Source organism: Gadus chalcogrammus, chromosome 12 (assembly GCF_026213295.1).
Source record: "Gadus chalcogrammus isolate NIFS_2021 chromosome 12, NIFS_Gcha_1.0, whole genome shotgun sequence".
NCBI lineage: Eukaryota > Metazoa > Chordata > Actinopteri > Gadiformes > Gadidae > Gadus > Gadus chalcogrammus.
In genome coordinates, this window is record NC_079423.1 from 11,249,929 (window position 1) to 11,262,428 (window position 12,500).

At 46.1% G+C, this 12,500-nt stretch overlaps 11 non-coding genes and 3 pseudogenes across 11 annotated transcripts; all 14 read left to right on the forward strand.

Annotated features, from left to right (window-relative positions):
- Positions 1–2,272: 2,272 nt before the first annotated feature.
- LOC130395103 (5S ribosomal RNA) lies at positions 2,273–2,391 on the forward strand. Its single transcript, XR_008898198.1, has one exon. It is a non-coding gene; the product is annotated as a 5S ribosomal RNA (ribosomal RNA).
- A 529-nt stretch (positions 2,392–2,920) lies between these two features.
- On the forward strand, positions 2,921–3,039 carry LOC130399605 (5S ribosomal RNA). Its single transcript, XR_008902111.1, has one exon. It is a non-coding gene; the product is annotated as a 5S ribosomal RNA (ribosomal RNA).
- A 529-nt stretch (positions 3,040–3,568) lies between these two features.
- LOC130394913 (5S ribosomal RNA) lies at positions 3,569–3,687 on the forward strand. Its single transcript, XR_008898026.1, has one exon. It is a non-coding gene; the product is annotated as a 5S ribosomal RNA (ribosomal RNA).
- A 519-nt stretch (positions 3,688–4,206) lies between these two features.
- On the forward strand, positions 4,207–4,337 carry LOC130395961 (5S ribosomal RNA; annotated as a pseudogene).
- A 529-nt stretch (positions 4,338–4,866) lies between these two features.
- Positions 4,867–4,997, forward strand: LOC130395963 (5S ribosomal RNA; annotated as a pseudogene).
- A 529-nt stretch (positions 4,998–5,526) lies between these two features.
- Positions 5,527–5,657, forward strand: LOC130396048 (5S ribosomal RNA; annotated as a pseudogene).
- A 529-nt stretch (positions 5,658–6,186) lies between these two features.
- LOC130400326 (5S ribosomal RNA) lies at positions 6,187–6,305 on the forward strand. Its single transcript, XR_008902803.1, has one exon. It is a non-coding gene; the product is annotated as a 5S ribosomal RNA (ribosomal RNA).
- A 530-nt stretch (positions 6,306–6,835) lies between these two features.
- Positions 6,836–6,954, forward strand: LOC130400227 (5S ribosomal RNA). Its single transcript, XR_008902703.1, has one exon. It is a non-coding gene; the product is annotated as a 5S ribosomal RNA (ribosomal RNA).
- A 530-nt stretch (positions 6,955–7,484) lies between these two features.
- On the forward strand, positions 7,485–7,603 carry LOC130401053 (5S ribosomal RNA). Its single transcript, XR_008903515.1, has one exon. It is a non-coding gene; the product is annotated as a 5S ribosomal RNA (ribosomal RNA).
- A 529-nt stretch (positions 7,604–8,132) lies between these two features.
- LOC130394719 (5S ribosomal RNA) lies at positions 8,133–8,251 on the forward strand. Its single transcript, XR_008897850.1, has one exon. It is a non-coding gene; the product is annotated as a 5S ribosomal RNA (ribosomal RNA).
- A 520-nt stretch (positions 8,252–8,771) lies between these two features.
- Positions 8,772–8,890, forward strand: LOC130398820 (5S ribosomal RNA). Its single transcript, XR_008901370.1, has one exon. It is a non-coding gene; the product is annotated as a 5S ribosomal RNA (ribosomal RNA).
- Positions 8,891–9,409: 519 nt separating this feature from the next.
- Positions 9,410–9,528, forward strand: LOC130400411 (5S ribosomal RNA). Its single transcript, XR_008902890.1, has one exon. It is a non-coding gene; the product is annotated as a 5S ribosomal RNA (ribosomal RNA).
- Positions 9,529–10,057: 529 nt separating this feature from the next.
- Positions 10,058–10,176, forward strand: LOC130399984 (5S ribosomal RNA). Its single transcript, XR_008902473.1, has one exon. It is a non-coding gene; the product is annotated as a 5S ribosomal RNA (ribosomal RNA).
- A 1,926-nt stretch (positions 10,177–12,102) lies between these two features.
- Positions 12,103–12,221, forward strand: LOC130400787 (5S ribosomal RNA). The gene has a single exon (XR_008903260.1). It is a non-coding gene; the product is annotated as a 5S ribosomal RNA (ribosomal RNA).
- The last annotated feature ends 279 nt before the right edge of the window (positions 12,222–12,500 follow it).

Here is a 12,500-nt window from a genome sequence, read left to right on the forward strand (position 1 = left end):
GTGATACTGCCAGCAGGGAGCACCAGAGAGCTGAACCGACAGTTGTACATTTCTTAAACTTTCACCAACACCAACACGCATGCTCACTTCAGATCATGGGAGGACGTCAAAAAATCACCACCCATTCTCTGACACTTTAACCGTTAACCTTGGTTCAAACATTTAACATCACACGCACACGCAGTGTATTTCAGATAATTAATGAATTCAGATGTCACAATGATCGTTTACATGGATAAGGAGTTCTACTGAATCAATTACTGCCGTTTATATCTAACTAATGATTGTTTTTGTAAGAGTGTAACGTCGAGCCTCAGCAGCTTTCTCACTCCTTATGTGCTACGGCACCAAAGTGTTTCTGGAAGACTATCCGGCACCTCAGGAGGGGGAAACGGGGAACCGTCCAAGCTGTGTACAGTAAGGAGGGGACTCTGTTGACCTCAACAAGGAGTTCGTCTCAAGGAGGTCGTCGGACGTTGGAAGGAACACTTTGAGGAACTCCTGAACCCGAATAACACGCCCTCTATGTTGGAGGCAGAGCTCGAGGTTGATGGTGTTTCGTCGTCAATTTCCCTGGTGGAGGTCACTGAGGTAGTCAAACATCTCCGCAGTGGCAAAGCCCCAGGGATTGATGAGATCCAGCCAGAAATGCTAAAGGCTCTGGGTGTTGAGGGGCTGTCATGGTTGACACGCCTATTCAACATCGCGTGGGAGTCGGGTACAGTGCCAAAGGAGTGGCAAACCGGGGTGGTGGTTCCCCTGTTCAAAAAGGGGGACCAGAGAGTGTGTGCCAATTACCGGGGTATCACACTTCTCAGCCTCCCTGGTAAAGTCTACTCCAAGGTACTGGAAAGGAGGGTTCGGCCGATCGTCGAACCTCAGATTGAAGAGGAACAATGCGGTTTTCGCCCCGGACGTGGAACTACGGACCAGCTCTTCACTCTCGCAAGGATCCTGGAGGGGGCCTGGGAGTATGCCCATCCGGTCTACATGTGTTTTGTGGATCTGGAGAAGGCGTATGACCGGGTCCCCCGGGAGAAACTGTGGGAGGTGCTGCGGGAGTATGGGGTAAAGGGGTCTATCCTCAGGGCCATCCAATCCCTGTACTCCCAAAGCGAGAGCTGTGTTCGCGTCCTCGGCAGCCAGTCAGTTTCGTTCTCGGTGGGTGCTGGGCTCCGCCAGGGCTGCGCCTTGTCACCAATCCTGTTTGTGATATACATGGACAGGATATCGAGGCGTAGTCGTGGTGGGGAGGGGTTGCAGTTCGGTGGTCTGAGGATCTCGTCACTGCTTTTTGCGGATGATGTGGTCCTCATGGGATCATCGGCCTGTGACCTTCAGCACTCACTGGATCGGCTGGCGGCCGAGTGTGAAGCGGCTGGGATGAGGATCAGCACCGCTAAATCTGAGGCCATGACTCTTAGCAGGAAACCGATGGATTGCTTACTCCGGGTAGGAAATGAGTCCTTAGCCCAAGTGAAGGAGTTCAAGTACCTCGGGGTCTTGTTCGCGAGTGAGGGTACTATGGAACGTGAGATTGGCCGGAGAATCGGAGCAGCGGGGGCGGTATTGCGTTCGCTTTACCGCACCGTTGTGACGAAAAGAGAGCTGAGCCGCAAGGCAAAGCTCTCGATCTACCGGTCGATTTTCGTTCCTATCCTCACCTATGGTCATGAGGGCTGGGTGATGACCGAAAGGACGAGATCGCGGGTACAAGCGGCCGAGATGAGTTTTCTCAGAAGGGTGGTTGGCGTCTCCCTTAGGGATAGGGTGAGAAGCTCAGCCATCCGTGAGGAACTCGGATTAGAGCCGCTGCTCCTTTACTTAGAAAGGAGTCAGCTGAGGTGGTTCGGGCATCTGGTAAGGATGCCCACTGGGCGCCTTCCTTGGGAGGTGTTTCAGGCACGTCCAGTGGGGAGGAGACCTCGGGGAAGACCCAGGACTAGGTGGAGAGATTATATCTCAACACTGGCCTGGGAACGCCTCGGGATCCCCCCGTCAGAGTTGGTCAATGTGGCCCGGGAAAGGGAAGTCTGGGGCCCCCTGCTTGAGCTGCTCCCCCCGCGACCCGACCCCGGATAAGCGGAAGAAAATGAGATGAGATGAGATGTCACAATGATCGTTTACATGGATAAGGAGTTCTACTGAATCAATTACTGCCGTTTATATCTAACTAATGATTGTTTTTGTAAGAGTGTAACGTCGAGCCTCAGCAGCTTTCTCACTCCTTATGTGCTACTGTATAAAACCTGGTTTTGCGCCTGCACTAATTGCTTACGGCCATACCACCCTGAACACGCCGGATCTCGTCTGATCTCGGAAACTAAGCAGGGTCGGGCCTGGTTAGTACTTGGATGGGAGACCGCCTGGGAATACCAGGTGCTGTAAGTTTTTTCTTTTTCAACTCGAGCTCATTGCCTCCGTGGCCTACCGTGGCGTACCGTGACCTGATGTTTACTGCCAACCGCTTTGGAGGATTTAAGCAACATACAAAAACTGACAACGTCTCTCAAAACTATTTTTGTGAAACATGAGGACAGTATAGTGATACTGCCAGCAGGGAGCACCAGAGAGCTGAACCGACAGTTGTACATTTCTTAAACTTTCACCAACACAAACACGCACGCTCACTTCAGATCATGGGAGGACGTCAAAAAATCACCACCCATTCTCTGACACTTTAACCGTTAACCTTGGTTCAAACATTTAACATCACACGCACACGCAGTGTATTTCAGATAATTAATGAATTCAGATGTCACAATGATCGTTTACATGGATAAGGAGTCCTACTGAATCAATTACTGCCGTTTATATCTAACTAATGATTGTTTTTGTAAGAGTGTAACGTCGAGCCTCAGCAGCTTTCTCACTCCTTATGTGCTACTGTATAAAACCTGGTTTTGCGCCTTCACTATTTGCTTACGGCCATACCACCCTGAACACGCCCGATCTCGTCTGATCTCGGAAGCTAAGCAGGGTCGGGCCTGGTTAGTACTTGGATGGGAGACCGCCTGGGAATACCAGGTGCTGTAAGCATTTTCTTTTTCAACTCGAGCTCATTGACTCCGTGGCCTACCGTGGCGTACCGTGACCTGATGTTTACTGCCAACCGCTTTGGAGGATTTAAGCAACATACAAAAACTGACAACGTCTCTCAAAACTATTTTTGTGAAACATGAGGACAGTATAGTGATACTGCCAGCAGGGAGCACCAGAGAGCTGAACCGACAGTTGTACATTTCTTAAACTTTCACCAACACAAACACGCACGCTCACTTCAGATCATGGGAGGACGTCAAAAAATCACCACCCATTCTCTGACACTTTAACCGTTAACCTTGGTTCAAACATTTAACATCACACGCACACGCAGTGTATTTCAGATAATTAATGAATTCAGATGTCACAATGATCGTTTACATGGATAAGGAGTTCTACTGAATCAATTACTGCCGTTTATATCTAACAAATGATTGTTTTTGTAAGAGTGTAACGTCGAGCCTCAGCAGCTTTCTCACTCCTTATGTGCTACTGTATAAAACCTGGTTTTGCGCCTGCACTAATTGCTTACGGCCATACCACCCTGAACACGCCCGATCTCGTCTGATCTCGGAAACTAAGCAGGGTCGGGGCTGGTTAGTACTTGGATGGGAGACCTCCTGGGAATACCAGGTGCTGTAAGCTTTTTCTTTTTCAACTCGAGCTCATTGACTCCGTGGCGTACCGTGACCTGATGTTTACTGCCAACCGCTTTGGAGGATTTAAGCAACATACAAAAACTGACAACGTCTCTCAAAACTATTTTTGTGAAACATGAGGACAGTATAGTGATACTGCCAGCAGGGAGCACCAGAGAGCTGAACCGACAGTTGTACATTTCTTAAACTTTCACCAACACAAACACGCACGCTCACTTCAGATCATGGGAGGACGTCAAAAAATCACCACCCATTCTCTGACACTTTAACCGTTAACCTTGGTTCAAACATTTAACATCACACGCACACGCAGTGTATTTCAGATAATTAATGAATTCAGATGTCACAATGGTCCTTTACATGGATAAGGAGTCCTACTGAATCAATTACTGCCGTTTATATCTAACTAATGATTGTTTTTGTAAAAGTGTAACGTCGAGCCTCAGCAGCTTTCTCACTCCTTATGTGCTACTGTATAAAACCTGGTTTTGCGCCTGCACTAATTGTTTACGGCCATACCACCCTGAACACTCCCGATCTCGTCTGATCTCGGAAGCTAAGCAGGGTCGGGCCTGGTTAGTACTTGGATGGGAGACAGCCTGGGAGACCGCCTGGGAATAACAGGTGCGGTAAGCTTTTTCTTTTTCAACTCGAGCTCATTGCCTCCGTGGCCTACCGTGGCGTACCGTGACCTGATGTTTACTGCCAACCGCTTTGGAGGATTTAAGCAACATACAAAAACTGACAACGTCTCTCAAAACTATTTTTGTGAAACATGAGGACAGTATAGTGATACTGCCAGCAGGGAGCACCAGAGAGCTGAAACGACAGTTGTACATTTCTTAAACTTTCACCAACACAAACACGCACGCTCACTTCAGATCATGGGAGGACGTCAAAAAATCACCACCCATTCTCTGACACTTTAACCGTTAACCTTGGTTCAAACATTTAACATCACACGCACACGCAGTGTATTTCAGATAATTAATGAATTCAGATGTCACAATGGTCCTTTACATGGATAAGGAGTCCTACTGAATCAATTACTGCCGTTTATATCTAACTAATGATTGTTTTTGTAAAAGTGTAACGTCGAGCCTCAGCAGCTTTCTCACTCCTTATGTGCTACTGTATAAAACCTGGTTTTGCGCCTGCACTAATTGTTTACGGCCATACCACCCTGAACACTCCCGATCTCGTCTGATCTCGGAAGCTAAGCAGGGTCGGGCCTGGTTAGTACTTGGATGGGAGACAGCCTGGGAGACCGCCTGGGAATAACAGGTGCGGTAAGCTTTTTCTTTTTCAACTCGAGCTCATTGCCTCCGTGGCCTACCGTGGCGTACCGTGACCTGATGTTTACTGCCAACCGCTTTGGAGGATTTAAGCAACATACAAAAACTGACAACGTCTCTCAAAACTATTTTTGTGAAACATGAGGACAGTATAGTGATACTGCCAGCAGGGAGCACCAGAGAGCTGAAACGACAGTTGTACATTTCTTAAACTTTCACCAACACAAACACGCACGCTCACTTCAGATCATGGGAGGACGTCAAAAAATCACCACCCATTCTCTGACACTTTAACCGTTAACCTTGGTTCAAACATTTAACATCACACGCACACGCAGTGTATTTCAGATAATTAATGAATTCAGATGTCACAATGGTCCTTTACATGGATAAGGAGTCCTACTGAATCAATTACTGCCGTTTATATCTAACTAATGATTGTTTTTGTAAGAGTGTAACGTCGAGCCTCAGCAGCTTTCTCACTCCTTATGTGCTACTGTATAAAACCTGGTTTTGCGCCTGCACTAATTCCTTACGGCCATACCACCCTGAACACGCCCGATCTCGTCTGATCTCGGAAGCTAAGCAGGGTCGGGCCTGGTTAGTACTTGGATGGGAGACCGCCTGGGAGACCGCCTGGGAATAACAGGTGCGGTAAGCTTTTTCTTTTTCAACTCGAGCTCATTGCCTCCGTGGCCTACCGTGGCGTACCGTGACCTGATGTTTACTGCCAACCGCTTTGGAGGATTTAAGCAACATACAAAAACTGACAACGTCTCTCAAAACTATTTTTGTGAAACATGAGGACAGTATAGTGATACTGCCAGCAGGGAGCACCAGAGAGCTGAAACGACAGTTGTACATTTCTTAAACTTTCACCAACACAAACACGCACGCTCACTTCAGATCATGGGAGGACGTCAAAAAATCACCACCCATTCTCTGACACTTTAACCGTTAACCTTGGTTCAAACATTTAACATCACACGCACACGCAGTGTATTTCAGATAATTAATGAATTCAGATGTCACAATGATCGTTTACATGGATAAGGAGTCCTACTGAATCAATTACTGCCGTTTATATCTAACTAATGATTGTTTTTGTAAAAGTGTAACGTCGAGCCTCAGCAGCTTTCTCACTCCTTATGTGCTACTGTATAAAACCTGGTTTTGCGCCTGAACTAATTGCTTTCGGCCATACCACCCTGAACATGCCCGATCTCGTCTGATCTCGGAAGCTAAGCAGGGTTGGGCCTGGTTAGTACTTGGATGGGAGACCACCTGGGAATACCAGGTGCTGTAAGCTTTTTCTTTTTCAACTCGAGCTCATTGACTCCGTGGCCAACCGTGGCGTACCGTGACCTGATGTTTACTGCCAACCGCTTTGGAGGATTTAAGCAACATACAAAAACTGACAACGTCTCTCAAAACTATTTTTGTGAAACATGAGGACAGTATAGTGATACTGCCAGCAGGGAGCACCAGAGAGCTGAACCGACAGTTGTACATTTCTTAAACTTTCACCAACACAAACACGCACGCTCACTTCAGATCATGGGAGGACGTCAAAAAATCACCACCCATTCTCTGACACTTTAACCGTTAACCTTGGTTCAAACATTTAACATCACACGCACACGCAGTGTATTTCAGATAATTAATGAATTCAGATGTCACAATGATCGTTTACACGGATAAGGAGCCCTACTGAATCAATTACTGCCGTTTATATCTAACTAATGATTGTTTTTGTAAAAGTGTAACGTCAAGCCTCAGCAGCTTTCTCACTCCTTATGTGCTACTGTATAAAACCTGGTTTTGCGCCTGCACTAAATTGCTTACGGCCATACCACCCTGAACACGCCCGATCTCGTCTGATCTCGGATGCTAAGCAGGGTCGGGCCTGGTTAGTACTTGGATGGGAGACCGCCTGGGAATACCAGGTGCTGTAAGCTATTTCTTTTTCAACTCGAGCTCATTGACTCCGTGGCCTACCGTGGCGTACCGTGACCTGATGTTTACTGCCAACCGCTTTGGAGGATTTAAGCAACATACAAAAACTGACAACGTCTCTCAAAACTATTTTTGTGAAACATGAGGACAGTATGGTGATACTGCCAGCAGGGAGCACCAGAGAGCTGAACCGACAGTTGTACATTTCTTAAACTTTCACCAACACAAACACGCACGCTCACTTCAGATCATGGGAGGACGTCAAAAAATCACCACCCATTCTCTGACACTTTAACCGTTAACCTTGGTTCAAACATTTAACATCACACGCACACGCAGTGTATTTCAGATAATTAATGAATTCAGATGTCACAATGATGGTTTACATGGATAAGGAGTCCTACTGAATCAATTACTGCCGTTTATATCTAAACTAATGATTGTTTTTGTAAGAGTGTAACGTCGAGCCTCAGCAGCTTTCTCACTCCTTATGTGCTACTGTATAAAACCTGGTTTTGCGCCTGCACTAATTCCTTACGGCCATACCACCCTGAACACGCCCGATCTCGTCTGATCTCGGAAGCTAAGCAGGGTCGGGCCTGGTTAGTACTTGGATGGGAGTCCGCCTGGGAATACCAGGTGCTGTAAGCTTTTTCTTTTTCAACTCGAGCTCATTGCCTCCGTGGCCTACCGTGGCGTACCGTGACCTGATGTTTACTGCCAACCGCTTTGGAGGATTTAAGCAACATACAAAAACTGACAACGTCTCTCAAAAGTATTTTTGTGAAACGTGAGGACAGTATAGTGATACTGCCAGCAGGGAGCACCAGAGAGCTGAACCGACAGTTGTACATTTCTTAAACTTTCACCAACACAAACACGCACGCTCACTTCAGATCATGGGAGGACGTCAAAAAATCACCACCCATTCTCTGACACTTTAACCGTTAACCTTGGTTCAAACATTTAACATCACACGCACACGCAGTGTATTTCAGATAATTAATGAATTCAGATGTCACAATGATCGTTTACATGGATAAGGAGTCCTACTGAATCAATTACTGCCGTTTATATCTAACTAATGATTGTTTTTGTAAAAGTGTAACGTCGAGCCTCAGCAGCTTTCTCACTCCTTATGTGCTACTGTATAAAACCTGGTTTTGCGCCTGCACTAATTGCTTACGGACATACCACCCTGAACACGCCCGATCTCGTCTGATCTCAGAAGCTAAGCAGGGTCGGGCCTGGTTAGTACTTGGATGGGAGACCGCCTGGGAATACCAGGTGCTGTAAGCATTTCCGTTTTCAACTCGAGCTCATTGCCTCCGTGGCCTACCGTGACCTACCGTGACCTGATGTTTACTGCCAACCGCTTTGGAGGATTTAAGCAACATACAAAGACTGACAACGTCTCTCAAAACTATTTTTGTGAAACATGAGGACAGTATAGTGATACTGCCAGCAGGGAGCACCAGAGAGCTGAAACGACAGTTGTACATTTCTTAAACTTTCACCAACACAAACACGCACGCTCACTTCAGATCATGGGAGGACGTCAAAAAATCACCACCCATTCTCTGACACTTTAACCGTTAACCTTGGTTCAAACATTTAACATCGCACGCACACGCAGTGTATTAAGATAATTAATGAATTCAGATGTCACAATGATCGTTTACATGGATAAGGAGTCCTACTGAATCAATTACTGCCGTTTATATCTAACTAATGATTGTTTTTGTAAAAGTGTAACGTCGAGCCTCAGCAGCTTTCTCACTCCTACTGTATAAAACCTGGTTTTGCGCCTGCACTAATTGCTTACGGCCATACCACCCTGAACACGCCCGATCTCGTCTGATCTCGGAAGCTAAGCAGGGTCGGGCCTGGTTAGTACTTGGATGGGAGACCGCCTGGGAATACCAGGTGCTGTAAGCTTTTTCTTTTTCAACTCGAGCTCATTGACTCCGTGGCGTACCGTGACCTGATGTTTACTGCCAACCGCTTTGGAGGATTTAAGCAACATACAAAAACTGACAACGTCTCTCAAAACTATTTTTGTGAAACATGAGGACAGTATAGTGATACTGCCAGCAGGGAGCACCAGAGAGCTGAACCGACAGTTGTACATTTCTTAAACTTTCACCAACACAAACACGCACGCTCACTTCAGATCATGGGAGGACGTCAAAAAATCCCCACCCATTCTCTGACACTTTAACCGTTAACCTTGGTTCAAACATTTAACATCACACGCACACGCAGTGTATTTCAGATAATTAATGAATTCAGATGTCACAATGATCGTTTACATGGATAAGGAGTCCTACTGAATCAATTACTGCCGTTTATATCTAACTAATGATTGTTTTTGTAAAAGTGTAACGTCAAGCCTCAGCAGCTTTCTCACTCCTTATGTGCTACTGTATAAAACCTGGTTTTGCGCCTGCACTAATTGCTTATGGCCATACCACCCTGAACACGCCCGATCTTGTCTGATCTCGGAAGTTAAGCAGGGTCGGGCCTGGTTAGTACTTGGATGGGAGACCGCCTGGGAATACCAGGTGCTGTAAGCTTTTTCTTTTTCAACTCGAGCTCATTGCCTCCGTGGCCTACCGTGGCGTACCGTGACCTGATGTTTACTGCCAACCGCTTTGGAGGATTTAAGCAACATACAAAAACTGACAACGTCTCTCAAAACTATTTTTGTGAAACATGAGGACAGTATAGTGATACTGCCAGCAGGGAGCACCAGAGAGCTGAAACGACAGTTGTACATTTCTTAAACTTTCACCAACACAAACACGCACGCTCACTTCAGATCATGGGAGGACGTCAAAAAATCACCACCCATTCTCTGACACTTTAACCGTTAACCTTGGTTCAAACATTTAACATCACACGCTCACGCAGTGTATTTCAGATAATTAATGAATTCAGATGTCACAATGATCGTTTACATGGATAAGGAGTCCTACTGAATCAATTACTGCCGTTTATATCTAACTAATGATTGTTTTTGTAAAAGTGTAACGTCAAGCCTCAGCAGCTTTCTCACTCCTTATGTGCTACTGTATAAAACCTGGTTTTGCGCCTGCACTGATTGCTTACGGCCATACCACCCTGAACACGCCTGATCTCGTCTGATCTCGGAAGCTAAGCAGGGTCGGGCCTGGTTAGTACTTGGATGGGAGACCGCCTGGGAATACCAGGTGCTGTAAGCTTTTTTTTTTTCAACTCGAGCTCATTGACTCCGTGGCATACCGTGGCGTACCGTGACCTGATGTTTACTGCCAACCGCTTTGGAGGATTTAAGCAACATACAAAAACTGACAACGTCTCTCAAAACTATTTTTGTGAAACATGAGGACAGTATAGTGATACTGCCAGCAGGGAGCACCAGAGAGCTGAACCGACAGTTGTACATTTCTTAAACTTTCACCAACACAAACACGCACGCTCACTTCAGGGCCCCGTTTCCCGATAACGATGGATCCACGCTCGTACGATCATTCTCACGATGGATCTTGCGATCCATCGTCAGTTTCTTTGGAGCGTTTCCCGAAACTCCTCTTAACGTGAACGCGCATTCGCTGCACTCACGACGTCGTAGGATTGTAACTGTCTACTGACACGGTGCTGAAATGGGCTCCGTAGGAGGGGGAGACGCAGGAATGTCGCAGGAAAATTGTGTTAAAAAGGGTTAAAATATATCCCCATCAAGGACAACAGCAGAGTAGCCTACGAAAAAAATAGACTGCAATTATATGAATGCTAAAGACATTAAAACACAATTGATTAGGCTTAAACCGACATATATCAGTCCTAATCCTGAATGCACTGTGCGTTTCACGGCATTTTCCCCCCTGAAATAATTCCTCTTCACACCTGTGAATAACCCGGGAGACGTCCATGATGAGGAATACAACGATGCCCACCGTCTGGCCCGGTGCATCGTTGAGCGCACGATCGGGAGGTGGAAGTTGCGCTTAGATGCCTTCACAAGTCAGGCGGAGGGCTCCAGTTTTCGCCGGCCAAGTCATGCGCCGTGATATGTGTGACGGCTATGTTGCACAACATTGCAGCTAAGGCTGGGGTGGCATTGCTTGAACCGGAGGACGTTGAGGACGATGACGATGAGGAAGATCGGTGTGAGGACGGCCTCCCTCATAACTACGCGGCTGGTTTTCATGCGCGTCGAATAGTGATTGAGACTTTTTTTTACCCCCCTCCACCCTCCCTCATGTCACTAAACATTCCCGTCAACGTGACCAATCCCCACCATATCCCAGCCTTTTGCCTGCTCCTTTGCTTGTTTTTTATATATTTTTTATTTCTTTATGTTTTATTTTTTTTAATTTCTTTTATTTCGTTATTTTTTATTTTTTTTAATTTATTTAATTTAATTTTTTTTTTACATTATTTTATGCTATGTTTTATGAGTAGCCTATGTCAGTCTGCACAAATCCCCCCACTTTCTCTCACACATTTTGAGTGCCATTTCTCTCACAACATTTTCTGGACTGTCCCGTTTTATTTTGGCCATTTTAACATCTTTATTAATAAATAAATTAATAATCTTTATTAATTACCAAACTAAGAACATAAAGGCGCAATGCGTTTTAATAAAACGCATCCAATAGACGGAATGTCCGATGGTGTCGCCACTGAGGCTATAGCTGACGATGCTCTTAGCGTCCTACGAGTACCTACGAGCACCCCTGGAGTACTCGTTAGCTACGAGCGTTTTCAAGACGTTCGTTCCCCACGATGCTTTCGGGAAACGCGGTGAAAACTCTACGATGCCCTTTCGACGCACTTCACGATCCACTTAGGCTAACGACGCTTTCGGGAAACGGGGCCCAGATCATGGGAGGACGTCAAAAAATCACCACCCATTCTCTGACACTTTAACCGTTAACCTTGGTTCAAACATTTAACATCACACGCACACGCAGTGTATTTCAGATAATTAATGAATTCAGATGTCACAATGATCGTTTACATGGATAAGGAGTCCTACTGAATCAATTACTGCCGTTTATATCTAACTAATGATTGTTTTTGTAAGAGTGTAACGTCGAGCCTCAGCAGCTTTCTCACTCCTTATGTGCTACTGTATAAAACCTGGTTTTGCGCCTGCACTAATTGCTTACGGCCATACCACCCTGAACACGCCCGATCTCGTCTGATCTCGGAAGCTAAGCAGGGTCGGGCCTGGTTAGTACTTGGATGGGAGACCGCATGGGAATACCAGGTGCTGCAAGCATTTTCTTTTTCAACTCGAGCTCATTGACTCCGTGGCCTACCGTGGCGTACCGTGACCTGATGTTTACTGCCAACCGCTTTGGAGGATTTAAGCAACATACAAAAACTGACAACGTCTCTCAAAACTATTTTTGTGAAACATGAGGACAGTATAGTGATACTGCCAGCAGGGAGCACCAGAGAGCTGAACCGACAGTTGTACATTTCTTAAACTTTCACCAACACAAACACGCACGCTCACTTCAGATCATGGGAGGACGTCAAAAAATCACCACCCATT